The sequence below is a fragment of the Ochotona curzoniae genome, unplaced genomic scaffold (assembly GCF_017591425.1).
Source record: "Ochotona curzoniae isolate NIBS_2020 unplaced genomic scaffold, NIBS_Ocur_1.0 contig_3819, whole genome shotgun sequence".
NCBI classification, from domain to species: Eukaryota; Metazoa; Chordata; class Mammalia; order Lagomorpha; family Ochotonidae; genus Ochotona; species Ochotona curzoniae.
In genome coordinates, this window is record NW_024466004.1 from 5,185,590 (window position 1) to 5,213,029 (window position 27,440).

The following is a 27,440-nucleotide window of genomic DNA, read 5'->3' on the forward strand; positions in this document are numbered from 1 at the left end:
CTAGGTCCTAGAACTCAGTGCTGGTCTGGTGAAGCCTAGTACTGAGCAGATCCAAATGGTTTTTTATCACTGGTTGCAAACAGAGTCTCTGGATTTGTTCCATAATCATGCAGAGACCTGTGACCTGGTTAGACAGATTTGTTTTTGATGTATCCTTCAAGATTATACAGGGTCTGGGGATTGTGACCCACCTAAGAGGCACATTGAGTATTTGAGGGTCTACCTCTTTCATCCTTTCTGTAACCTTGAAGAGACAGCAAGGAATCACAAGACTGTTTTGGAACTCATTGCCAGCTTGATAAAACTCTGAATTCAACATATACTCACGGCTCCTGTCCTTAGGCCAGTGCCTGCAGACAGAACCTCTGGACCTATTGCAGAATACAATAGAACTCTAAGGCCCTGGTTGAGAAGTTTTATATCCCAGTCAGCAACACCAGTAACTGGTGGTGCAGCACTGGGCTGTAAGCCCACCTCAGCAACAGATGGACCAAAGCCCACATTAGCAGCAGAACATAGTGCTTAGAATTTCTAGAAGGACAGCCACAAAGGAAATCAGATCACAAAAATTAAATTCTTCAGTGTGTGGATAACATTGTACTCCAAGCACCAGGAACTTCTAGAGAAAAACGACCTCACCTAAAGATCAAAACAAGCTGGTAGAAGCCAATCATCCAGGAATCGACATTTCCAAATGCTCAGATGGAGAGTTCAAAACAGCCCTTTTAAGGAAAGTTAATGAAATTCAAGAGAACCGATTCAATATTCTGAGAGATTTGATAGAGATATGGAAGCAATTAAAACAAACCAGAGATTCTTTAAGTGAAAAATTGCTCCAAATGAAATTAGAAACATGATAGAATACATCAATATCAGAATAGATCAAACACAAGAATCGGTGAGCTCAAAGATAATTGATTTGAAAATACACAGCGGGAGGAAAAAATAAAGAATCAAGAGCAATGACGGAATTGTACACGGAATATGGGATGGCATGAGAAGAGTGAATATTCAAGTAACTGGAATTCAAGAGGGACTTGATAAAGCCAAAGGAGTGAGACGTACATTCAAGAGATTATGACAGAAAACTTCTGAAACTTAGGAAAGGCTATAGGAAGGCTAGAGGTCTTCAGTGAGATTTTAATCCAACTAAACTTTCAAGTTGGAAGATAATGAGATGGTTACCAAAGCAGTAAGAGAAGCAAATAACACACAAAGAAGCCCCAAGTCACCTACTGCTGATTCCTCAATTGAAGCCTTATGGGCTAGAAGGGAGTGGGAGGAGACTTCCATAGAGCTGAAGGGAAAAGTGCTGTCAGTTAAGGACACCGCATCTTGCACAGTGATCCTTCAGATTCGAGGGAGAGATAAAGGCATTCCCAACCAAAAGCTGAGACAATTTATCTCCACCAGATCTGTGGTACATGAAATGTTCAGCGGAATTCTTCAAAGGGAAGGGACCTGAAGTAGGAAGAAAGCAGGAAAAAGGTAGAAAATGTACTGTTAAGAATAACAATGCTACTGTAAACATGGTGTGTATATCGTTTCTGTCTTAGCTGTGATGAGAAAGTATAATTATAACACTAAAATGCTATGACATAGGCAACATGGAAAGAAGTCAAGTGGAACATCAAAAATTCAAAATGTGGGGAGGATGGAGCACACACATAGAGTGCCTCATTGGGATTCACATGAAGATTGTAATTTAGGAACACAAAATAGATAGAACTACCATAAAAATACAAAGTGACTATCAAAATGACAGCAGTAGGACGTTACCTTAAATGTCAATGGTTAAATTTCCTGTTAAAAGACTCAGAGTAACGAAACGAGTTAAAACGCAGGCCCCAACTATATGCTGTTTATAAGAAATGTCACCCCAAAGGACACACACCGGCTGAAAGTGTCAGGATAGAACAAGACATTCCATGCAAATAAAACCCAAAAGAAAACAAGAATGGCTATATTTCAAGCAGATAAATCCAAAGCCTCAATAGAAGTAAAAAGATACCAGGAATTTTAACACTTGTAAAATCTATCTATCTATAGATAGTTATAGATATAGTTATCTAGATATAGATAGATATGTAGATACATTATATACCCAATATTGGAGTACCCAAATACATTCAGCAAATACTGATAGACCTAATGGAGAGGCAACTTCAATACAATACTAGTAGGGGACTTGAACACTCCACTTTCAGAAATGAACAGATCGTCTAGACAGAAAATCAACAAAGAAACGGCAGAGTTAAACTATGCCCTGGATCATCTGGACCTGAAGGCCATCTACAGAACTGCATTACAGCTACAGGATATGCATTCTTTTCCACAGCACAAGGGAAAACGTCCAGGGTAGTTCACACAGAAGGTCACAAAAACTTAACAAATGTAAAGAAAACAGAAAATGTATCAAGTATCTTACAACAAGAAAACAAAACTAGAAAAACAAAAGTGTTGTAAACCATGAAACTACTTGGGTAATGAACAACTTATTCCTGAACAACTAACAGATTAACGAAGAAATCAAGGAGAGAAATTAAAAAAAAAGTTCTTGAACAAAAATGGAAATACAACATACTGCAAAAAATGTATGCTATACAGCAAAAGCAGAACTAAGACAGACATGCGAAGCAATCAATGCTGGCATATAAAATACTCAGAAAGACCTCCAATAAACAACTTTACCACTGCACCTCAAGGAATTATAAAAACAAAAACAAATCAAATCCAAAATTAACAGGAAGGAAGAAAGAATAAGATTTGTAGCATAAATAAATGAATAATGCAAACAAGAAATTAATGAAATGAAGAGCTGCTTCATTGTGAAGGTAAACAAAATGGATGAAACCTTAGCTAATCAACAAAAAAAAAAAAGAGAGAAGAGATTTAAATGCATGGGATTAGAGATGAAATGGAGACATTACCCCTGATACCACAGAAACTGGTTGGAAATTAGTATGAGTAACTATAAGGTAACAACTTAAATGCTCTAGAAATTCTTAGACATATAACTAACCCAGAGTGTCACATGAGGAAATGGAATATCTAAATAATCCAATAACAAATAGCAAGATTGAATCAGTGCTAAAAACAAAACAAAACAAAACAAACAAACAAACAAACAAAAAAACCACCCAGCAAAGAAAAGCTCAGGCCTTTTTGTTTCATTCCTGAATTCTACCAAAATAAACAAACAAACAAGTTAAAAATTAACAACACAAATTCTAAAATGATTTTTTTAATAGAAGAAAATTTAAAAATTCTTCCAATTTTATTATATGAGGCCAGCATTACCTTGATACCAAAAATTAGACAAGGACACACCAAAAGAAAGTTACAGACTAATGCCTTTGATGAACATATATTAATGGATAAAAAGATACATTGTGTATACATAATGGAATATGATTGAGTCACAAAGGACTGAAATCTGGCATTTGCAACAATAGGGTTAGAACTGGAGGGCATCATGCTAAGTGAAATAAGTCAAGCATGTAAGCAGAAAAATCATCTGATCTCATCCATATGTGGTTCTTTTAAAAATACAGGTCATTTTACCTGTAAAGAACAGAACGCAGGAGTCAAGACTACAGCCAAGGACTATTTTGTTGTAAAACACAGGGGTCAATGGGGAGGGGAGAAAGGGAGAGAGAAAAATGGAAAAGAAGAATGAACAAAAAGTCATTTTATGGAAGTTAAAAATATATTTTTTTAAAGATTTATTTTTATTATTTTTTCATTGGAAAGGCGGATATACAGAGAGGAGAGACAGAGAGGAAGATCTTCCGTCTGATGATTCACTCCCCAAGTGAGCGCAACGGGCCGATGCTATGCCGATCCGAAGCCAAGAGCCTCTTCCGGGTCTCCCACGCGGGTGCAGGGTCCCATAGCTTTGGGCTGTCCTCGACTGCTTTCCCAGGCCACAGGCAGGGAGCTGGAAGGGAAGCGGGGCTGCTGGGATTAGAACCGGCGCCCATATGGGATCCCGGGCGTGCAAGGCGAGGACCTTTTAACCACTTGCGCCACCGCGCCGGGCCCAGTTAAAAATATTTTTTTGGTGACCAGAGGCTGGAAAGGAATGGAAGGATGGAGGGATTGCATTGATTGATGGAAACCTTTTTGTAGTTGGACAGGAGTAAGAAATTTTGGAGTTTTACTGCACAGCACGGTAAAGATAGATGATGTTAATTTTTTGCATATTTCTGTAAGAAACCAGAAGACAGATTTTTTTTGGATGTTTTCACTATAAAGAAGTGTTAAATGCTTGAGAGAATAAATGGATCTACCCTGCTTGGACATTACTGCACGATGTATATATATTATGAAACATCACATAGTACTCCATAAAATATGCACAAATTTTTTACGCCTATTACACTTTTTAATAAAAACTTTAAAAATGTAAGGCGCTAAGGCAGGGGCCTTTGATAATGATAAAAGGACCCATTCATTAGGATACAGCCATCACACAAAAAGCACAGTGCTCTAAGAAACGTAAAGGAAATTGACATAACGTGTGACTTCTATACTCCATATTTTATAGTAGACAGAACCAGGGAGAAGATCTACAAGAAAACAGAGAACCCGGACAATCCGATAAACCAGAGAGACATAGTAGTTGTGCAGCAATCTCGTGAGCAATTTTTCTCAAGTGTTCATGAAACACTAGCCAGGATAGAGCATATGTTAGGCCATAAAATGGGCCTCAGTAAATTCAGAAGTTTCAAAATCTTACCAGATATGTATTCTGACAAGGAAGGTCAAAGGGTATCAGATAGTAGAGTAGGGGGCCTAGAACTAGGGTATCAGGACACAACAAGGAGGCTTGGGAGGTCAAGGCTAACTTCAGGGTTGAAGCCCACCGTTTAGAAGTCTAAGATCAATTTTTCTATGGATAAAAGGGCAAAAGAGTGATAGTGGCTCACAGTCTGACAGGTGACTGAATTATACAATGTGACTTTGTACAACCTTAGTGCCTGCTTGGTAGCTCCAGGACACAGGAGGTTCCAGATTTTCCTTTCATTCAGTTATATGAACTGGTCATAGTGGAATCTCCAATGGATAGTCTAAGGAACTGGTTTTGGAGCTCTCCAGCATGGCTGCTGCCAGACGACTTTCCTTGAGCTCATCTGGGGGATGATGGCTGTGAAGCCCAGGAGTTAGGGTTAGGACACAGTCCTCATGATCCCCGGTCATGTGGAGTATGTTGCACATTCACCGGATCAGATCAAGAAGGCAAAATGTTTCAGCACAGGCTAGATGAGGAATTTTCCATTTTTCACTTAAATGGGAAACCCTCTAGGGGCAGATGTTCCCAGCAAGGCAAACACTGGAAACAAACATTAATTCCATCAGGCCAGAAAAGGACCCTTATGTAGAACCTGCCTGCTAATAATCCTGCAAAGTATACTAGCAAACACCCTTCCTGGCCAGCAGATGTGCTTCCCAGGGTGTAACAGGCACTGCTATGCATATTCCTCTACCCATTGCCCTTGTTAATGCGGGGTCCCTGAAGATCATATTGCTCTAAGATGATCAGGTATTTTTCTTTTAATGTAACATCACACAGGTTTGTGTCCCTCCCTTGACCTTTTCTTTCATGTTGAATACGACTTGGCATTGAACTGTGATTTGATATTACAAGGTCAGCGATGCCAAAGCTGAGACCTTGAGTTCACCAGAAGTTTGCAATCCTTGGTCCAGCAAGAATATGGGATATAATTTGCAAGTGTGTTAGATGCCAAATGCAATGTGACACCTCTCTGTTGTTTTCATTTCCTTTTGGCCTGTTTTTCTCTTCTCTTGGTATCGTCTATATTCATGGTCCTTCTTTGAGGAAGTGTCTCCAGCATATGGATTCACCTCTTCTCAAGACTTGTTCTGTGGATTTTCACTCGGCTTCTTTCCATGACTCGTTGGCAGCCCACACCCAATCTTCTCAAACACATTCTTGTCTGGTTATAAGACTTAACACCCCCCAGCCCCGTATCCTGGGCCAGTTATTCTCCAGGAGGACACACACCACTTTCTGGGCAAGGATGGTGCACCCAAAATATAGCTGAGTATTCCACATTCTGGGCTTTACTCAACTATGATCATTTTATGGGTCCTTCATTTAGTGAAGCCATGTGTGTTCAGCAAGTGTGTGCCCCTGATGGCTACAGATTAGCTAAATGGCTTTAGGTGTCCTCTCATTGCCATTAAGAAAGGGGTAACATAGTAAACAACACACTCTCTGTCTCGGCCCATCTGGAGTTCAGCTCAAAGTCTAAGCAACTGGAGTCTCCCAAAGTAACTCATAGAACTCTAGGAAAAGAGAGTTTTCCCCCAATTTTGTATGTCCTCTTGGTGTTGACGGAGCAGCTTGCTCATCATCTAAACAGAGAGGATGCATGAATGGCCTTTTCAGAGAATGAACACGCACTGAGCAGAGAGTTCGAAACACCAGGTCTTCTTTTCTCATCTTAAAATGAAGCCAGTGATGTTTACGGTAATTCCAGCTGCAGCATGACTTGAGGAATCTGGTGCCTTCAGCAGCAGGAGTCTTTCTGAGAGCCCTGTGTCCTACTGCAGCAAGCAGTTGAAAATCCCTCTCTGGAACTTGCCCTCTCCAGCTATGCACCAGTGTCTATGTACTGGTGTTGTCAGAGATGTGAGTGCTCCATGGATCCATATCCTGAATCATTAGTCTTCCTGCCTCATTTCACTGAAGTCTGCTTGTATCCGCAGCCCCTCACTGAGATGACTCTTCTGGGGTCACCCAGCACTGCCTTATCGTATTGGGTACAGCAGCCGATCCTGATCCTTCCTCTCAGAGTTCCTGTCTGCAGCTGTTTTAGAGACAGCTCTCCCCTTTCCCTCCGCCCCACTCCACTTTCCTTTCTTCTCTTTTAGCTGGAAACTTTCATGTCCTTCGGTGAAGTTATAATTCAAATATCGCTACCCTTAAAATGGCAAATGATGGGTATCTGAGATTACTTGTTGGCATTTTTGCTTTTTATGCTCTTGGAAAGTGAGCATGGCTACATGTCATAAACAAAACCTACAGTCAGTGCTAAATGGCAGTAGGGAATGAAAATCAATCAGACTTGGGTGCTTCTGCACAATGAAGTGTCAGAAGCAAAACAACTAATAAAAACCTGGTGTCCTCTACACCATCTATGAAAGAACAAATCTTAGTATGATACTTCAGTTTTTTGTTTGGTTGTTTAATGTGTGTCTCTGGGCTTCCTTAGCCTTGCGGAGACAGCCACTCTCACGACTTTGCCGCTTCTGCAGGTTAGTCGTGCTAAAGCAGGCCGGTGAGAGTCACACATTCTCTGACACATCATCATGATGTTGCTGTTTGACAGGCAGCAACAGTACTAGCACACTAGATTTTTCTGGTCACTGGCAGAGCCCACACACGAGCTCTACTTACTAGGTTATTAGAGACAACAAAAGCTAAAAAACAAAGGCAAAAAACAAACAAAAACCCCAAAGCAAAACCAATACAACACTGACTTACATAGAAGATTTGGTTAATTTTTCCACATATGTACAACAGGACCTTTTAAGGGCCCCGAGATTCACCCCTTTCTGCTATGTATCCTCTCCCTTCTTGGGTGCTCCAGGAAAACATGCTTTGTGCTCGTGTGAGGCTTGAGCCCCCCACCTGCTGCTGACCTGTGGGTGTGGAGAATGAGCAGCAGACCCCAAGGACATTGGGAAAAGGCGAACGCTATTCTGACGAACTTAAGAAACAATTTTTTTTTATATGAAATAGAAGATACCATTCATTCATTCATTTTGTGGGAAAAAGAAAGATTTATTAATTTATTGAGTCCTTACTATATGCCAATCGCATTGGTTGCTGGAGATCTGCAATTAAAGAAACCCCTTAGCCAAGAAGGAACTTTTTTTAATATTTACAAACATAGTAATGGCAAAACAGATGATGCCTTTATCATTTCTCTTAATTACCGTTTGTTCACATGTCACAGCTTGTATATAATCAAGGATTTGCAAATGTTTCACAGATCTTAAAAATAACTATCTCCTTTAATATTCCATTGTCAAAGACCCTCTGCCAGTTGTTACTCTTTTACAAACATCAGCTTTTCTATAGACACATATAGAAATAATATGAAGCCTCTTTAGGGAGTTCATATCTGTTTTATTTCCAAGAATTGGATTTTCCAGAGACCATATAAAGAATAGAAGTGATCACTGCCATGATCAGAATCATGGTCCTAGCTCAAAACTCAAAGAAATTTATTCATTAAAAAAATACAAGTCCTAGGTGTTCTGTTGTTCTCAGGTCACCAAATTAATCAGCAAAGCTCCTTAGCAGTGAAAAATAAAGCTAGAAGTCAGGTTAGAGCTAGAAGTCAGGTTAGAGGCAAACAACTCAAGTTTCTAGTCTGTTTTCTATTTCATATTTTAAACTGTACAGCAAATGGAATCTTTACTCTGTACTAGTAAGGAAAGTAGTTTTCGAGATAAAGAAAATATTAAAAAATTTTTTTTCAGGAATATTCCTACCCTGTCCTCCAGACAAATTCCCATAGTTATAGCATTGTGGTGTGGGAACATGCAAAAGCAAAGAAACCCAGGTTTGGATCAGGTGTGGTGGCCTAGCAGCTAAAGTCCTCGCTTTGAACGCGCCGGGATCCTGTATGGCGCTAGTTCTAATCCTGGCAGCTCCACTTCCCAATCAACTCCCTCCTTGTGGCCTGGGAAAGCAGTCGAGGATGGCCCAAAGCCTTGGAACCCTGCACCCATGTGGGAGACCTGGAAGAGATCCTGGCTCCTGGCTTCAGATCGGCGCAGCACTGGCCGTTGTGGTCACTTGGGGAATGAATCATCAGATGGAAGATCTTCCTCTCTGTCTCTCCTCCTCTCTGTATATCTGACTTTGTGATAAAAAGAAATAAATCTTCAAAAAAGAAAAGAAAAAGAGACTCAGGTTTGAACTGGCAGCCAGTGACCGTCTGCACTCCCAGAGGGAGCTGATCTCTGGGTGGAGCCTGGGAAGAAACGGGAAGGAGTCTGAGGAGTCCACATGCTGCAGTCTTACTTTGTTTCTCTTCTTGCTCAACCAGTGAGTTCTGCAAAAAACACTCGCGCTCCGATCATTCCCGAGATGAACAAGAACTCACGATAAAGAGGGGTGGGATTCCTCTTTCCCCAGACACACACCTTCGCGGGTGAGCAGGATATTTCATGTAAAGTTCGTCACTTTTTCTGCCCAAGCCAGCAATTTATTCACTTGCAGGATACGACATGATGTCCAGGTTGCTCTTATAGCCGCACTGTGGACTGCTCATATTTTATACTTTTTGAGGGAGGGCTCATATCTAATTTGAGATTTATCTCTCCAATATCATGAGCAGTTATTCAATCATTTATCTACTTATTCATACAAGCACTTATTGGATTTACAAATCTTTACAGATCTTCAAACGAAAATCTACTTTGTAGTGAGGCATTTTGAAAGGCTCTGGGAGGGATCTGGAAGTGATGAAGTCAGCTCCTAAATTAGGGGGTTTAGAACCCACTGGGTCTATAAACATATGAAGGGGATGTTCAACCTTACTCATAACAAGAGAAAAGCAAATTAAAGTAGAAAGGAAGATTTTACCCAATAGACCTAAAAACCCACCACAGTGATAACCCACTCTAGTGGCAAGGCTGTGGGGACCTAGGCAATCCCAGCTATCCTGATGGAAATGCAAATTAGCACACACACACACACAAAATCCCCAAAGAGGGCAATCTGGGAATCTCTATCAAAATTACAAATGCATGCAGACTTTGAAGAAGTGAATACATTCATGGAAATTTATTCTACGAATAAATGAGCCGATACACAGAATGAAAAAAAAGATGTGCTATTTTTGGTATTATTATCTATAATAGAAAATATTGTTAAAATGTATCCATTGATAAGGGCTGATCTCTACACAAGAAAATATTATGTGGGTGACAAGAAGAATATTGTATAAAAATCTTTAAGATATATCTTTTATGCAAGAAAAACCAAGTCCAAAGTATGTACAACAAGTGTTTCGTTGTTGTTGTTGTCAAGAAAGAAGGAAGATAAGATACTATTTGAGCTTGTATAAATAAACTCTGGAAGCACACAGAAGGAAATTAGGAGAATGGTTAAAGGTGGGATGGGTGACAGAGTACTGGGTACAAAGGGTGCAGACAGGACAGAGGTGGGAGAAAGCCTTTCAGCATGTAACTAAGGCTTTATGCTGTTTTAAGAGCAAGTAGAGGAATTATTTCTTCAAATATAAGTGTTTAAAAAACTTCATAGGGAAGACACACATGTGCCAATCGTATGTACAAAATATAATGTTATCTTATTTTGTAACTAAATTAAAAATTCCTCGCGGGAGAAATGACATTGTGAACTCTTTAAACTCATGTCTTAATTTTCCCCTCCAGTTTATTCTATGAATGCCTTCCGGAGGAATCTTCCCAAACATCCCTGTAGACAGATGGTCTATACATCAGGTTCACCGACCTCCCTCTCATGATGGGAGCTCTCCTCAAGCTCAGCTTGCCTAGTGGATGCAGTTCCATGTCTGTCACTGACATTCTCAGCGAGCATCATTTGCTCCCCCTAGGCTGGGTCCTCATGGTTCTGGAACATTCCCATTCCTGTGTTTTGGATTTTGGCTTGTTTCCTTGTCTGTGGGGATGCCTCCTGCCCTCCCCTCTGCTTAGCTTTAGCTTTGCTGCCTTCCAAGGCCATTCACTTCCCCGGGTTGGTGCTTTGGACCTTTACTGATCTGTCCCTGATGGGACCTTCATGATGCTTAGTGTCAGTACTCTATGCTGAACTTTGGTTCTGCTCTGAGACAGTTAGTTCTTTAAAGAAAAAATAAAAAAGCCACTGGGACCTTAGTACAATGTGCCCTGCTCCTGACTGGAATCATGGAGGGTAGCATCAAGCACCCCATATTTAGATTTGTGAGACCTGTTGATAAGGAGCTGCCATGGCTACAGCTGTAGAAATGGTTAAGGCTCCCAAATTACCCCTACTATTCACACTTCCAGTAGAGTCTTAGGGACAATAGCCAAATTCTCAGATTCTTGTTCACCACTATTTTTATGACAGGCACCACACCTTGGGGCCAAATTGAAATTCAAACATTACTTGGTTGGCCTGGTGAAATGGAGGGTGGTCCCATGTGGCAGTAATTTGCCTGCCATCACTCACTCCCACCATCAGTATCAGGTGGGGAAAAAGCTGTAAGCAAACTTGAGGTCTCTAATAGAGAAGAGGGTACGATGTATGTCCCCAGCCTCTTTAAGCCCATATCTGAGGACTGTGGAGCAAAAGACAGCAGACTGAACCCAAAAGGGCCTATTCTCATGAGAAATGCCAGGATCACAAAGAAGGCTTCAGAGTTTGTGAGGAAGCCATCCTTTCACATCACTGTGGAACATAGCATGGATCTAGGACAGTGAGCAATTGGAGTATAAGGTGGTTTAGAAGTTCTTCTGAACTTTGTAGCCTTGGGGACCTCTGGGTGTCAGAGCCCTGAGTAGATGTCACAGCAAAAGCAGATCAAGTGACATGCCAAGCCTTGGACATCAGCTGAGAAGATCACAATGGAATTACAAGAAAGACCAGGTCTTAATATGCCCACAGGAGGTTTTTCCAAGAGGTTGAGGATGAAAGTGAGAGTCAAAGCCAGAAAAACTGGGATTATTTCTGTTGGTATAAAGACTCATCCACTCCTCCAAACAGATGTCACCTTAAGAAATGCATTTGGTAATCATTCCGCATGCAGCACTGGGCCCACAGTCTCACTGATGATGAGCACACAGTTTGGAGTGACAGAATTTTAGAACTAGTGTTAGTGGCAGGAAGTTTCATTTGAGAGTTGAACTAGAGTCTAGCCTACAAGTGCAGTCTGGCTTCGTTTGCTCCCTATCCAGTTGTCTCCAATCCCTTGTCAGCCTTTTGTTTTATTTTTTGTTTGTTTGTTTGCTTTTGATCAACAAAAGAGTAAGAATAATAAAACACGTGATCTTCAACCTTGGTTTTAGTCAAGAGTTTCAGTTTTCCTGTCTGTTTCTACCTCCCCCCTACACAAGAAACAGTTTTTCATAAGATAGTTAATGGAACTGAGATGTTTTCCTTCTTTCTGTCTTACATTTTGTTAACCCTCTGGGAGAGGAACTTAAAAAGAAGAGACCAGAAAGAAATACTGGCAGGCTGAACGAGAAGCAGGGCAGAAAACATCTGGCTAGTACACAGAGTGAGTAAATAACCCAGCTTTGGTGGTGCCTGTAAGTTTCCTGGTTTGTACCCAGGATTGTATCTCTTCCCAACGGCTGCGTTTCTGATGCTCCTTCCATCATCTCTGGCGCATACAGCCGCCTTCCCCTGTCCTAGCTCCACCTCTGATTTCTACAGCTGCCTTTATGAGGAAAGGGTGATTTTTAAAAAGATTTCCCACCTGACCTATCACAGGAGTCATTCCACCAGGGTCTACCTTTGATCCGACAAGTTTTCTCTGGGGGCACTTGAAAGGGCAATCTTTTCACTCAGGGTAACAATTTGAAATCCACGGATACAGAGTAGGTTTTATAGCAGTACATTTCGAGCATCTGAAAGAGATCTCAAGTGTGACCCCCAGCAGTAAGGGCACTGGCACTTAAATGTTTTGCTGCTCTTCCAGTCCTTTATCCAGGATTCAAAAGAGAAACTCAAGGACTGCTACTGTAATATCCAGGATATTAGCCCCAAGAGGAAAAGGGAAATGGAAAAAAATGTCTACCGGCATTTCAGGATGAGTAAATGAAATGAGACAGGCTCTGATGGAAGACAAGGTATCTCAAAGTGACATTTCTCAGTGACTAACTGCTTTATTCATTCCAAAAAACATTTATTGAATTCTGACTGAGGGCCAGGAACCAGAGATTTTTTTTAAAAAAAAAAAAGAGGAATGAGTCATATTCCATGTTCTCCAATTCATGGAGCATGGGAGGCATACATACATGAGAACAGGGGAGGCCAGCACATTGTGATAAATGATCATGAAGACGAGTGTGAAGTTGTGCCTTGAGAACACTCGCAATAGTGACTTAGTGGGAATTACTTCTACTGCTGTTGGTTCTGTGGTTAAATACGACCTCACATGTGCACATGGGCATTTCTAGCCACTTTCCCTATTACGTGGTAGGGACTATGTTTTCAACTTGCTTTCTTCACAGGGCCTGCTCTAAAGCAGATGCAAATAATTAAGTCTGCAAATATTTGTGGAGTATCTGATATGTGATGTAAGACAAACAATAAAAGAGGCTTACAATGATGAACGAACGGATCCAAAACATCCAAGGAGATTATAGTGCAGTGGAAGCAAAGGCATCACATGATCAAGGGTGGTAAAGGCAGTGGGGACAAAGGTACTGGAGGAGTACAGGGCAGGCAGTGCCTGTTTCTGTTTGGATCTGTAGGGAAGGTGGGTGGTGAGGCAGAGGAAAGAGGGTGAAACTGTATGGAAACTGTATGGACCACGTGCTAGAAATGCTGGGAGGTGGGGCAGCAGCAGAGGCTGCAAATGTAAGCAGGCCAATGTTACATTATGGACCTTGAACTGTATTTTCTAGGTAAGGAAAAACCAATTGCTGGTGGATGGATGGAAATGACCAATTTCAGGAGTCCCAGATGTGAGCAAACCTGACAATATTATTGGAGCTACTATGCAATTACTGAGTCACCTGGACTGTAAGCCTTGGTGCTGCACTTCCTCTATAGGTTTGTTTGCTAATGAACAGGCTACGCTGTAGTCATCTCTTCTCCTCCCCAACCTGGGGTTTACCTTCCCCAGGAGAGCTACCCTGAGTCTACACAACCAGTCCTCTCCCTTTGGCCCTGTTCAGAGGGGTGTGGCAGTTCCCATTGACACTTCGCCCAGAGTTCTGTCCTTGTCCAAACGAGTTCTTCATTGGGGAGGCCCCATTACTTGCTCACTGCTGTTCTGCTGCTAAGTGTAGTTAGCAAGGTGGGGCCTGCTGTGGGGTTTTTTTTGACATGGAAGTTATAGTAAGTATGACACATCTTTACAAAGTTTACAGAAAATGCATGTTATGAAAAAAAAAGCTTCCATGGATTTTAAAACTATCGTGCACCAAAATTCACCTTTAACTGCATTTTTACAAGAACCTTGTGAAATTTGCTCATACAACCTGAACATCATGAATGATACTAACGACCTGCCACACATTCCATAGACAGGATACCTCACAACATTAAGCAAGCAAGGAAAGTTCTAGGAACTTGATCAAGTATGAGACAACGTGAACTTTCACAGGTCTCCTTATCCAGAAGAACATCCTTGACCCTTTACCTAATGTCAATCCTCCCACTTCCCTCTTTTTGCCCTGACTATGCATTGAGTTCCTTTCCAGTGCTCGTGATACATTTGTTTTCTTGATTGTTACCTGACTCACACTGCTGAACTTGAACTTGAAAACTGGGGCCCTTCCAACCCTGATCCTTAGGACCTAGGACAGGGTTTGACAAACAGTAGCTAAATAATTTAAAAATACATATAGTTTGGTTATTTTTTAAAAAATTGTTTTAATTGATTTTCATCTACTGGAACAATAGGACAAGAAAGAGGGGAAGGGAGAGAGAGAGAGAGAGAGAGAGGGGAAAAAATCTTTCACAACAGCTACAGATAGGCTAGACTGAAGTCAGGAGGAGTCTAGAACTTCATCTGGTCAACCTAGATGGCAAGGGCTGAAGCACGTAAGCCATCATCTGCTGCCTTGCAGAATGCAGTAGCAGGAAGCCAGAACAAAAACAATATCCAAGACCTGGATGTGTTCATCAACATGCAATGTGGGCATCACAAGTAGAGGCTTAACTGACTGTGCCACAACAATGCCCCCAGTTTAGTTATTCAGGAATGAAGCACTGACAAAGTGTTCTCCATTCTCCCACCACCCACAGACATTTTGATCCCCTAGCTCCCTCATGAACAAACAGTGGGCAGAGAGCCAGCTTCCCAGAAGGACAAGGCTGAGCCCTCAGCTGTGCACGAGCCAAACAAAAAGGGGCAAACCGTTCATCTAAACTGAACAAGGATATTAACATATTTTTTTTTTTTTAGAAATACACTTCCAATGAATCACTATCCTGTTAGAGGAGAAACTGAACACACTCTGAGAGTACATGGAGAGATAGAGAGCCAGCAGATGCCAGCCTGTTAGCTGTCTCTTGCAGGGCACCCAGCAGCTTGATGAACCACTTGGATATTCACTCCCGCCCAGCTGACTACAGCACCAGATGACTTCACTGGACAGAATAAAAAGTAGAAACATCATTCAGCTGATCCCTGTCTACATTTCTGATGAACAAAATCATGACCTATAACAAAATGGCTATTGTTTTGCGTCACTGAGTTTTGAAATAGCTTATTAGAGGTTGTATTGTATTAATTGAGTGTTCTTCAAATTTTTTTGATTGAGATGCACAGAAAAAAATGTTTTCCAAAAAACACACATAGGCAGGTGCCAAGGAAACCCTGAAGTTTAGCTTTGGCTGCAGCCTGTCAAAGTCCCCAGTGACCAAATGCCTCATTCGATAGCAATTTTGGAATTCTTGAACTTACGAGTGATCAGCCGCAGCGTGAATGAACAGGTTGCACAGACTCAACAGTGCAAATGCTTAAACAAGGGGTTTCATTTGAATCCATTAAATATACGAAGATTCACTCTGAATTACCAGTAACGCATTACAAGTATAGCAGAGTGATAGACTTATAACTGCTTATGAAAGACTATAGTAGTATAATAATATAGGGGAAATCAGTGGGGGAAGGGAATTTTGGGAAAGGGTTAGGGAAATTCCAGAGCCTATGGAATTATATCCTAAAATAAAAAAAAATCAAAGATGTACAATTAAAAAAAGGTAAATCATTCTAAATAGAACAGAGAATCTATGTGTAACTGTGCATTCAGTAGTAAATTCACTAGTAAAGTGAATTATAATTGTACATTCACCATGTAGAACTAAAATGGAACAGAATGGTTATGATGTAAAATATAAAGTAATTAAAATTTTAAATTATGATAAATAGTAACAAAGCGTATGGTTGGCTACTTTAAGAATACCATTATATCCCTTTTTGTGCCAATACATTTTATAAACTTTTAAAAAGTAATAGATATTGGATGAGAAGTATTTTTATTTAAGAATTGTATTCATTTTTAAGGTAATTTAGTTGAGGTTAAGTATGGCAAAAATAATAAAGACTACTTGGAAATGCTCATTTCTTGCATGGGTGAATTAAAAACAGAATATCTATTTCACCATCTCAAACTTCTTGAGAAGGAGGAACCTACAAAGTCTAAGTTCATGCTGGATAGTTGGAGTGGGCACTCGGATGTTGTCATCTTCCTTGCCTTCGGGACGAAGGATGAGGCCTGAGGATGCTGCGAGTGCTGCTGGCCTGTAAATCTCAGAGGTCAGTCCTTCTCTGGAAACTGCTTTTTGCAAAGACAGTTGCTTCACACAGGATCAGGGTTCTTCTCCCAAGGCAGATTGCACCAAGAGACCGATCAGGACAGCCCAGCATGGGACAACTTTAGAGAGCAATCTCATTTTTTGTGTATTCCCCCCCCCATAACAGATTTATTTTATTTTTGATGATGTTTATATAGTCGAGAAGGATGCACGTCCACGTGAACCACTGATTAGGATGGGAAGGGTCCAGGAATGGGGGAAAGTGGATGGGACAACTGCTTCTTATCTTCCTTTCTATTCCTCCTGTTTCTTTTTTGTTCTTTTAAAAAATATATCTGTTCGGATAAAAGGCAGAATGAGAGCCAGGGAGAGGTATCTTTTTTTTTTTTTTTCTCTTGGTTCACTCCCCCAAATGCTGGGTCAAGTTGAAGCTCAGAGTCAGAAATTCCAGGTGGAGAAATAAGCCATCATATGCTGTCTCGCTGGGTATGCATTAGCAGGAAGCTGAATCAGAAGCAGAGGCAGAGTTCGATGTCAGACACTCAGTTATGGGCTGTGAGCATCCCAGCAGTGACTTAACCTCTGCAACAAGCACCTTTGATCCAGGCAAGATAAGGAATATAATTAGTATAAGAAAGGAAGAAAAGCTGACTATGAACCATTTGACACTTGCCCAGTGTATACACAGAGGACTTCTCATTATATGTGTGTATTCACATGAATCTCTCTCTCTCTCTTTCTCCCCACCCTCTCCATCCATCCCTGCCCACACTCACCTAATACGGAATCTCACAAATTAACACTTGTTTTTGCTATTTGTAATATACTCTAATGGTTTTCATTTTATTGAATTTAAAAGTCACTCATTATTTATTGCATTTACTAAGTTATTCTCCTGACACACCAATGTGTCTATACTTGCAAATTAGAATGACTATACCTTGAGGAGAAACTCTTCAATGTATGGTATTTTTTAGGAAAAAACAACAATAACTCAGAATCAGACAATCTTCATATTCAGTTCACTTGGCAGGCAGAACAGGGATGCAACATCCACTGTCCCAGCTTCATGACATTTATGTTAAGATTTCCCATCTGACTTTCTTGCCCTGATCCACATTCAATAACCAACTTAGCTGGCATTGTGATTTCTGTACACATTGATCCCTATGCCTGGGACTTGTTCTTTATGCCAGTCTTCATCTATTGCCCATTAACAATCGTTATCTGCCCTTCAGGACTCTGAAGGGATGCTCCTTGTCTCCTAGAAATTTTTAATTCTCTGGGGCTGGGGTGATCAAAATCGATCGTATTAACATTGTGCATTTAACAGGTAGGTGAATTCTATCAGCCTTGGGACTTGGTCTTTGGCTGCCTGAGACCCGATACAGTGGTTGGCACCAAGTAGGCATGTCATAAATATCTGTTGAACAAATAAACATTTTTCTCTAGCCATGCACATAATCCTACTGAAGAGAGACTGTACTGAACTGTTGAGAATTGCTCCCCCTGCTTCCGACCAGTTCTAGCTTGTTTAGCAAATATAAACAATATTGCAAATCCTTGCTGATTGATATCTTGTGACTTATGGTTGCATTTCCTGTAGGTTTGGTTTTCAGGAGTTAGTGTTCATTAATTTTAAGAACCCTGGGAGGAAGCACAAAATTTTGTGTCTAGAACGGCAGAGCTAACCACCAGGCTTATGTGAGTTCATCAAATTAGTGTTACCTTTTAAAAACTTGACAGCAGCCATCTGATGTCTCATGCTCCTGCCCCTATCTTCCTCTATGACAGCAATTTTAAATGTAGGACAATATTTGAAACCTAAGGCTTGCTAGATAATAGGCTCCCTCTTTGCCTGAATTAAAATGATTAACATTTGCAGAAATATAGTTTAGTGGAAAAAAAGACATGCATTTTAGAGTATTTTCCACTTTTTCTTCATTTAATATAGAGCCTTTTCCCCCTGATTTCCCTTTGACCATTTGTATTTTTTGTGCAGAATTTCTTTTTTCCTTTTGTGAGCTCAATTTTTTTTTCCCTTAGAGTGCCATTGGCAATTCCCATATTTTTTTTCTTAAACCACATAGATGGGGACGCTAATAAACACATCTGTTAGTTTAAAAAGTCAAGGGAGATCATGGCAGTGGATTTGAGAATCACCCTAGCTAAAGTCCAGGTTTGCATGGATCAGTGTCATTACTGTTATCACTAACAATTAGCCTTGGCTTGTTTATTTCTTATTGCGAGGGAGGAAGAAAGGTTCAAAATTCAATCCAGTATGGAAAATGAACAACACTAACACTTGAGCAGGACTCTGTAAGGGGAAATGAAAGGACAAGAAGGGCTGGCAGCTGAGACAAGAGCAGCAGTATTTTGGTGTCTTCAAGCAGCAGCTGCCTCCAGGATGAAGTGTCTCCCTGGTGGCTGGATTACCACGGAGCCAGGAAAACAGCTGCCAGCGAGAGCCATGTATGGGGCAGGAGGAGGCTAAGGGTCTTAGGCATTGGCAAACAAAACCTTACAAAGCCAACTTAGCACACACCTAGAGGCACTAGTTCACATTGTTATCGGCAGTTTTAAAGAAGAAAAATGAAATTCTTTTTTTAGAGCAGGGCATAGAGTCTACGGAACAGCAGGAAACAGAAGGTGGCAAAACATCCAGAAATGAACTACTGGGGTGGGGAGCATATTTGTCCCATGACATTTTTGCTCTTCTTATCCTCTGGCCAAATTTCACCCTTGGATATCTGTAAAAATTCTTGCTAAGTTAAGCGGAAGTTAAATGTGCATGCTCAAAGGACAAATTTGGCTCAAGGATATTAATAAAGTAATGGAGGTGAAAATGATTGTGGGGTCATAAGAGCACTGCCATGGGAGAGGGGGAGTGTGGCATTAGTCTCCCCTTGGCAGAACTTCCATCTTTGTGTTCCCTGACATGAGTGAGTTGTCAAGGACCTTTAGATGTGTCCACAGGAGCGTGTTGTCTTCAGTAAACATTCTGACCGCCTGCAGCTGAGGCTCCTGGGTGATGTGAAAAGAGGGGTTATGAGCACATCAAATAAGGGGAATGTAAACCTTCATCCCAAAGGCAAATTGATGAGAGCAGTACAGCTGCTACAGGGGGAAAAGCACTGGGATGGCAAACTGGGGAAAACCAGGTTGCTGGACCTGACATTAGTTACCAATAAGCTATGTGACTTTGCATGTGGTGAATGACTCTGCTGCGATTTACTTTGGGTTTATTGTTTACAAAATACACTACAAATTGGTAAGATCAGTAAGATGTATTCTAGTTCTAATACTCCATGATTTCATGAGATATAAACTTGTAAAAGTGCTCTATCAGCAAGCAAACACAATGACACAGATTTTAAAGAAAGAAGGAGGTTAACACAATACATTATGTATGTCGAGTCTGTTCAGAAAAAACCTCATATAACAACAACAACAACTTAATCAGCTACTATGCTTCATGGTGCTTCATGATCATTGTTTCTCTCACCGTCATCTACACAGAAACTATTTTCCCAAACGGCTACTGTGCTGTCTCTCATCCCACATGCTATTCTAGAACTGTGTACCATCATCATCATCTAGAGGTGGAATTTAATTTCCTTCCTCCTGAATCTTGTGACTCATCTGTAACCAACAGAGTGTGGCAGAAGTAATTCTGCAGGGCTTTTCCTGAGGCTGCTTCCTAAAAGGCAAGGTGGTCCCTGCAAACTCACTGCTGAAGGCTTTAGCTGCCATATGGTGAGAAAGGTCCCACTCAGACCACGTGGAGGCACAAGGGCAAGGTGGAGGAAGGTGCTTAGGCAGCACCCAACTTGTCCTGCATGCCCTCGCCCCACTGTTCTGCACCAGCTACCGTTACATTGCAATCACCAAAAAGGCCCAAGGCCAGCATCATCTGGCCAAGTCCTTCCCAAATCCTACACTCAGACAAACTGGAAGTGCAAATAGGTCATTGTCATGGTTCAGAGTGTTTTGTTTCTTAGCCATAACTAGACAGCAGATTTTGGTTTTTTGGTACCTGAAATTTATGGTATCTCTGTAATCAAAACTTGTAATGAGCGGCATTGGCAGCAGCAGGAAGCCAGAAGGACTTACACAGTCTTCAGGAAAAGTCTGAAGAGCTTTGAAGAAAGTATTAGCAGAAGCCTCGAGAAGGCTGTTGCTGGTAAAGACTTACAGGAAAGGGAAGAAAGCATTATTTGAGCTTGAGGAAAGGAGACTTTGGTTATGTAGTGTCGTGACCTTCAGCAAAACTGTCACCAGTAATGCTGGTAAAAGCAGAGGGGTGCCTAATGAATTCAATGCAACGTTCAATACTTCTTAGCTCCTTAGGTTTAAAACAGGCTTCTTCTAGCAGCCTACACTAATACGAGAGAGGACAGAAACGAATGCAGAATCAGTTATTAAATTTATGAGTGGGAGCTGAAGGACTTTAAAAGGTCCAGAACAGTCTTCTCAGCCAACAAAACGTTCTTGAGTTAAAAAATGGTTCCTTGGAAAAGATGACATGAAGGCAGAATCTGTAAGATCCTTTTTTTTTTAAAGATTTATTTATTTTTTTATTGGAAAGGCGGGTATACAGAGAGGAGGAGAGACAAAGAGGAAGATCTTCTGCCCGATGATTCACTCCCCGAGTGACCACAATGGCCAGTGCTGTGCCAATTTGAAGCCAGGAGCCAGGAATCTCCTCCTCCAGGTCTCCCAGGCGGGCGCAGAGTCCCAAGGTCTTGGGCCATACTCGGCTGCTTTCCCAGGCCACAAGCAGGGAGCTGGATGGGAAACAGGGCTGCTGGGATTTGAACTGGTGCTCATATGGGATCCCGGTGTGTTCAAGGCGAGGACCCTAGCTGCTAGGCCACCACGCAGGGCCCTGTAAGATTCTTATTTGAGGTCACATAAAAACCCGGGGAGGGCTTATTTTTCATTTAGATATATATGAATTATCCTAAAGCTCATCAGGGCATTCCTCACAGAGATCACAGACAACAGGACCGTCAGTGGTTCTCCAACAGACTCACAGGAAACCTTAAAGAGATTCATGAGTGTTGGGTTTGTCTAATGCAACGGATTACCAACTGAACTTCAGGAGACCCATACATTATTAAAGGATGTTCTATCATGTTGGATTGAAGGCTGAACAGACAGAGCAGAGACAGTGTGAAGAGGGGGCTTAACAGAAAAAATGTGCTCAGTTGGAGGAGAGACAGAGAAGATCTTCTGTCCGATGATTCACTCCACTAATGGCCCCAATAGCTGGAGCTGAGCCAATCTGAAGCCAGAAGCGAGGAGCTTCTTCCGGGTCTCCCACGTGGGTGCAGGGTCTAAAGGCTTTGGGCTGTCCTCGACTTCTTTCCCAGGCCACAAAGCAGGGAGCTGGATGGGAAGTGGGGTTGCTGGGATTAAAACTGTCGCCCTCAAGGTGAGGACTTTAGCCATTATGCTATCCTGCCAGGCCCGGCCCAATTCTTACCGAATAAGAAGGCTGGTTCAGAGACTGGAACCAAGGAGCCATAGGGCAGACAAAAGTCTGAGAAAGAACCTCCAGAAGGTAGAACTGAGTTCTAACGAAGGATCGGGGGATATGTACCTGACGAGATTTTACAATCGCTAAGATCCAGTGACTGCTGAATACCTGACCCCCACCCACCCCCAATTGCTACCCTAATAACGGAAATGTCTACTGCCAACTCTACTGTGTGTTACATTTGTGTGGGAAGGTAACTTATTTCTACTGCTCTGCAGCTGGAGAAGCATGGTATTCAAGTCAGAGTACCCAAAGACTCACACCTGGACCTGATTTAGACCCTAGACTTTGAGCCTGATGTTTTCTGCAGCCTCTTGATTTTTATGGGAAAAATTATAGCCCAAAGCATAGAACCTGTCATATTTAGTGTTGTGATTTCCTTTTTTCCTTGACATCTAAACCATTAACTTAGGTCTTATTTCCTCCTGGAAGCTGACTGCTCCACGACTGAAAATTCACTTGGATGGAGTAGGAATGAAGTTTCTATTTGCCCAGCACTAAGCTCTGGGGCTTTATATTTATCAGGCACACAGTACATGCTTGGTGATGATGAAAATGGCAATGAAAGGTGTGTGCATTTTTTCTTTTTATAAATCCTAGGAAATATATTGCTCTTTGGTGCAGAATTCTTAGTTTCAACACTGTCAATCCTGAATGATTCAGAGACAATTAATGCAAGATAAATCATGTATATTCAAGAGTTTTAGAAGTCCAATGGCTCAACCCGTTCATTTTACAGACGAGGACACTGAGGTTTTATTGGTCAGCAAAATGATTTAACATGAAGTGGCTAAGTGCCCTGTCCAAGGTTGTATAGTTAATGACAGAGCCAAGACTAGAAATTCCTCTTGTCATTCCTTCCCTTCATTCCACAGGCTTATCGGCAAGCCTGTTATTTGTAAGGCATGTGTCAGATTCTTTCCTTCTCTGCTTCCCCTTGATACTCACTGGATGATGTTCTCTCAGTCAGGAAGCAGACAAACATTCAAGCCAATCTGCTAACTCCTCTTTTAGCAATTCTACAAAGGCTTGGATGGGAGGAGATGTTGAAAACAGTTGCTGTTGGCAAGCTACTTTGGCTTATTTGTGCCATAGACCTTGAATACCACCTTCTCACAGATAATCAAGAGCTAGATAAGCTGGCTATTAACCAAGCAGACTAGTTTTCTCCTGAACCAAAGACTATCTAAAAATTATACATACTACATTTGACTCAAAAATTTTCAGCAACCCCTCTTACTGCTTTGGCCTCTTCCCTGACCTGTCCTAAAATGTGTCACTGGCTCTTTGGGACCTGGAGTTCCATCTGGGAGCTTCTCATGTCTTATGCAGTCTTCTTTTGGTGCCTTTCTATACATAGCTCAGTAACGTTTTGGCATCTTTCACCCATTTTCCTCTCTCCTGGCACTTAGCTTCTTATTGCACAATTCTCTATGTGAGGAGTATTTGTCAATACCAAAAGCATTAAGAACATTTTTGGGTAAGTGCTGTAGTGTAGCAGGTCAAATTGCTACTAGATTAGAGAGTCTGGTTTGAATTTTGGCTGTGCTCCTTCCAACCTGGCTTCCTTCCATTCAATAGCAGCTAATGCTTCCTGGGAGGCAGCAGATGATGGCAGAAGTGCCTGGACACTCATGTGGGAGACTCAAATAGGGCTCCTGGCTTCAGCCTGGCCATACAGTGGCTGTTGTCGGCATTTGGGTGGTAGATCAGTGCATGGAAGATCTCCCTCATCTCTCTTTCTCAGTCTCCCTCTGTCTCTCTTATTTTGTCCTTCAAGCAGATGAAAACACGGCACTTTTTTTTTTTTTGAAAAAGAATATTTTTGATACTCTTGGCAAAAGGTCAATAGATAACCCATTTCTTCTTTACTTCTTGAAGGATTATAAGCAGAAAATGTACATATTTTTCACCCTTACTTGATATGTAGATAGCTTGGCATGTTAAGAGTTATACTTAGTAACACTGGGTGGTTCCTAGTGTGTTCTCATGCACTGATGAGCATTTAATAACATCTTTTGAGAATAAAGTCATTCATTGCTTCAATTTCTAAAATAGTTTATTAGTCAAATAAGACATAAATTGACAGAAGATAGCATCTACATCAAATAGGAAACTACTGTGTTTTAAAGGTTAAATAATCACATGTAAATGATAGGTGGAGGAGGTGGAGCTAGATGGTGGCTGAGTAAGATGTGATCTTCCCACAGACAGACCAATTTGAACAGTTGTCACATCTCCCTCCCAAGAGCCACAGAAGTCAGCTGATAGCACAGTGCCTGGGTTTTGTATAACAGTAAGAAAAGACTCACTAAGGAAGACAGGAAGGAAAGGGTTTGTCACAGCATGCCTGTCTCAGCAGCCTGGGGGAGAAGATGAGGTAGACACCAGCCTGTCGGCATTATATCCAGTACCAGGTTGCTGCAGGGAAACCTGGAGTTGAACAGAATCCCACAGCCTTTGCCCACAAGTCTCCCTGTGGGGTTACCTTCACCACCCTTCTCTAACCTCAGGCAGATAGTAGAATAAGATCCCAGGTGCTGGTGAGTAGGAGAAGGTGAACTTTGAGCAGAAGCCCAGGGCTCGCTTTAGGTGGACACCTGTGCCCTGGGAGGAGAGACTCCTTTCAGTCTATCACTGCCAACACTGTGTAGGCCTGAGATACATCCTGAGATGCTGCATGAATCTCAGGTGTGCACTAGCTGTCTATCAAGGAATTACTTCTACTACCCATCCTCCAACCTCTGGCAGACAGCAGAGCAAGAGTCTAGCTGCTGGAGGGTAAAATGAGAAAGTGAGCTTAGGAATTCTCCTCGAAGTTTAGAGGAGGCTCTGACATGGTGAAAACCAAATGACTCTCTCCAGGCCAGTGATTCCAGGTACAGCCTCTTGATATGTCCCAGTATCAGGCAGAGATCTGCATCCTGATAGAATAGATGAGTGTTTCAGTTTACTTCATATTCAGTCTTTCACAGTCAAGACAGCACAGGGCTCCACAGTTCTGAAATTCAGCTCAAAATCAGCCTGGGTGTGCAAAGGATGGCCTTTAACTTTTTCCCCAATTATGGACAGACATCAAGAACAAGACTCTAGCCACTGGAAAGCAGGGTACCCAAGTAATCATATCGCTGTGTATTGAATCTGATAAAATTATTAATATGCTTATTGTAATCACTAATGTTTATTCGAGTTAGTGTTTGTAGATGGAGCGCCCATACCTACTTTACCCACAAATGGAAATCTGTTGCCCTGCTCAATTGGACTTGTATCCTAGTTAATATCACCTGTAGTTGGTTGCAGTGGCCTTGGGATATAAGCCTACCTAAGAAGCAGGCAGCCTGTTGCTAAGTGGGCTTTGCCCTGTCCTATGTAGTGCTGATATCAGGACCCTGTAATTCCATGAGTGACCTAGCACTGAGTGTAGGCAGCAAAGGTCTACTCACTCCATTCTTCCTCCAGCTCAAGGCAATATAACATGGAGAGAGCAAGTGTCTGCTTAGGGGAAGAGAAGATTGGTGGGTACTATGTAATTGCATGGAAACTCAGGGATGGCATTGTAGGCACTCAAACCCCTGCTGCCCACTGAACCAGCGTTACTGCCATCTCAACCATGCTGCTGCCAATGTAAAGGTACCCAAGTGACTCCTCCAGGACTCCTGGCTGGTGTTTCCCCAACCTCAGCCTCAGGGGACTGAAGGCTGGTGTACTTGTGACCCTTGTGGAAAAAGATACAGGGAGACTATACTGTGGTATCCAACAAGAAAGTAAAGTCAAATTAGTCTTCCAAACCAACACTTGAGAACATATCTTCAAGAAAAAGCCTTTTGTGAGAAAAGCCACTTATACTACACAACAGATAAGGGACTGATATCCAGGGTTTATAAGGAGCTTCAGAAACGTAACAGTAGCAAGGCAAATGGCCCTGTTAAGAAATGGACAAAGGAAATGAGCAGGCATTTTTCAAAAGAGCAATTTCAAATAGCTAACAGACATATGAAAAAATGCTTAGGCTCCCTAGCTATTAGGGAAATACAAATACAAACCATACTGAGGTTCCACTTAACTCCAGTGGGATTGGCCTGTATTCAGAAAGCTACTAACATCACCTGCTGGCATGGATGAGGGGAGAAAGGGACCCTACTTCATTGGTGATGGGAGTGTGAGCTAGTGTAGACACTATGGAAATCAGTATGGATAGTGCCAAGACAACTTAAAATTGGTCCACTGTTTAATCCAGCTATCCCATTTCTGGGAATATATCCAAAAGAAATGAATCTGCATATGAGAAAGTGACCTGCAACTCTATATTTATAGCAGCACAATCTACAACGGCAAAAATCATGGAATCAATCCAGATGCTGAGAGAGAAATGGATAAAGAAACTATGATACCTCTATTCCATAGAATACGACATAGCCATTAAAAAGAATAAAATTCTACCATTCCCAACAAATGGTCCAAACCCAACAAATGGTCCAAACTAGAGACCATATACCCAGTGAAACAAGCCAATCCAAAAGGACAAATATCATATGTTCTCTCTGATAAAAGGCAACCTTCATACAAAATATAAAACAATTAGATACATAGGTAAACACATACATACATATATTCTCATAGATGAACTGTAGAATAGAGACTAGCATACCAGGAAGTGAAGAAACATTGCAATGAGGCTGTAGAATAAATCTTGACACTAGGATACTAGATGCTCTAGGCTATAGACTAAAGAGCATTATCTATACTTTCAATGCCATAATGAACTTCAACAGCAGAACGTTGGACTTGTGACTGTTGCTGAAGGACTATACTATTGTAATAATATGAGGGGGGGAACAGTGGTGAGGGGTTAGGGGGAAGGGGAGTATTTCTGTGCCTATGGAACAATAATGAAAAATTTTAAAAACAATATTAAAAATAAAAAACTCAACGTGATAGCTCAACCAATCTGTAAGATGTTCAAATACAGATGTAGGGGACACAGGAAGTATGAAAAGGCAAGGCAACAAAATTCCCTCGAGGGAACACAGTAATGCTTTGGCAACAGATTCCAAGGAAAAGGATGTGGATGAAATGCCTCCTAAAGAGCTCAAAAGGTTGATCATGTGATGTCTTAAAATATAAAGACACCAGGGAATAGTCAGCTGGATGAAATTAGGAAAACAATGTATGATTTGAATGAAGAGTTCAGTACAGTGATAAAGTATTTTTCAAAAAGTCAGATAGTAATATTAGAAGTGAAGTATTCAATAAGACAAATAAAAAAATGCAGCTGAAGAGCTCAAAACAAGACTCTATCAAGCAGAATAAAGAATGTTTGAACTTGAAGGCAGGTCATTGAAATATCTCAGTCAGATTCCCTCCCCCACCCCACACCCTATCCCAAAAGAGGAAAGAAAGAAGGAAGGAAGAAAA

At 41.4% G+C, this 27,440-nt stretch overlaps 1 protein-coding gene across 1 annotated transcript in view; it reads right to left on the reverse strand.

Moving 5' to 3' along the window:
- The window catches only part of KIF6 (kinesin family member 6), a 361,582-nt gene that overhangs the window by 111,317 nt on the left and 222,825 nt on the right, over positions 1 to 27,440 (reverse strand). The window lies entirely within an intron of this gene.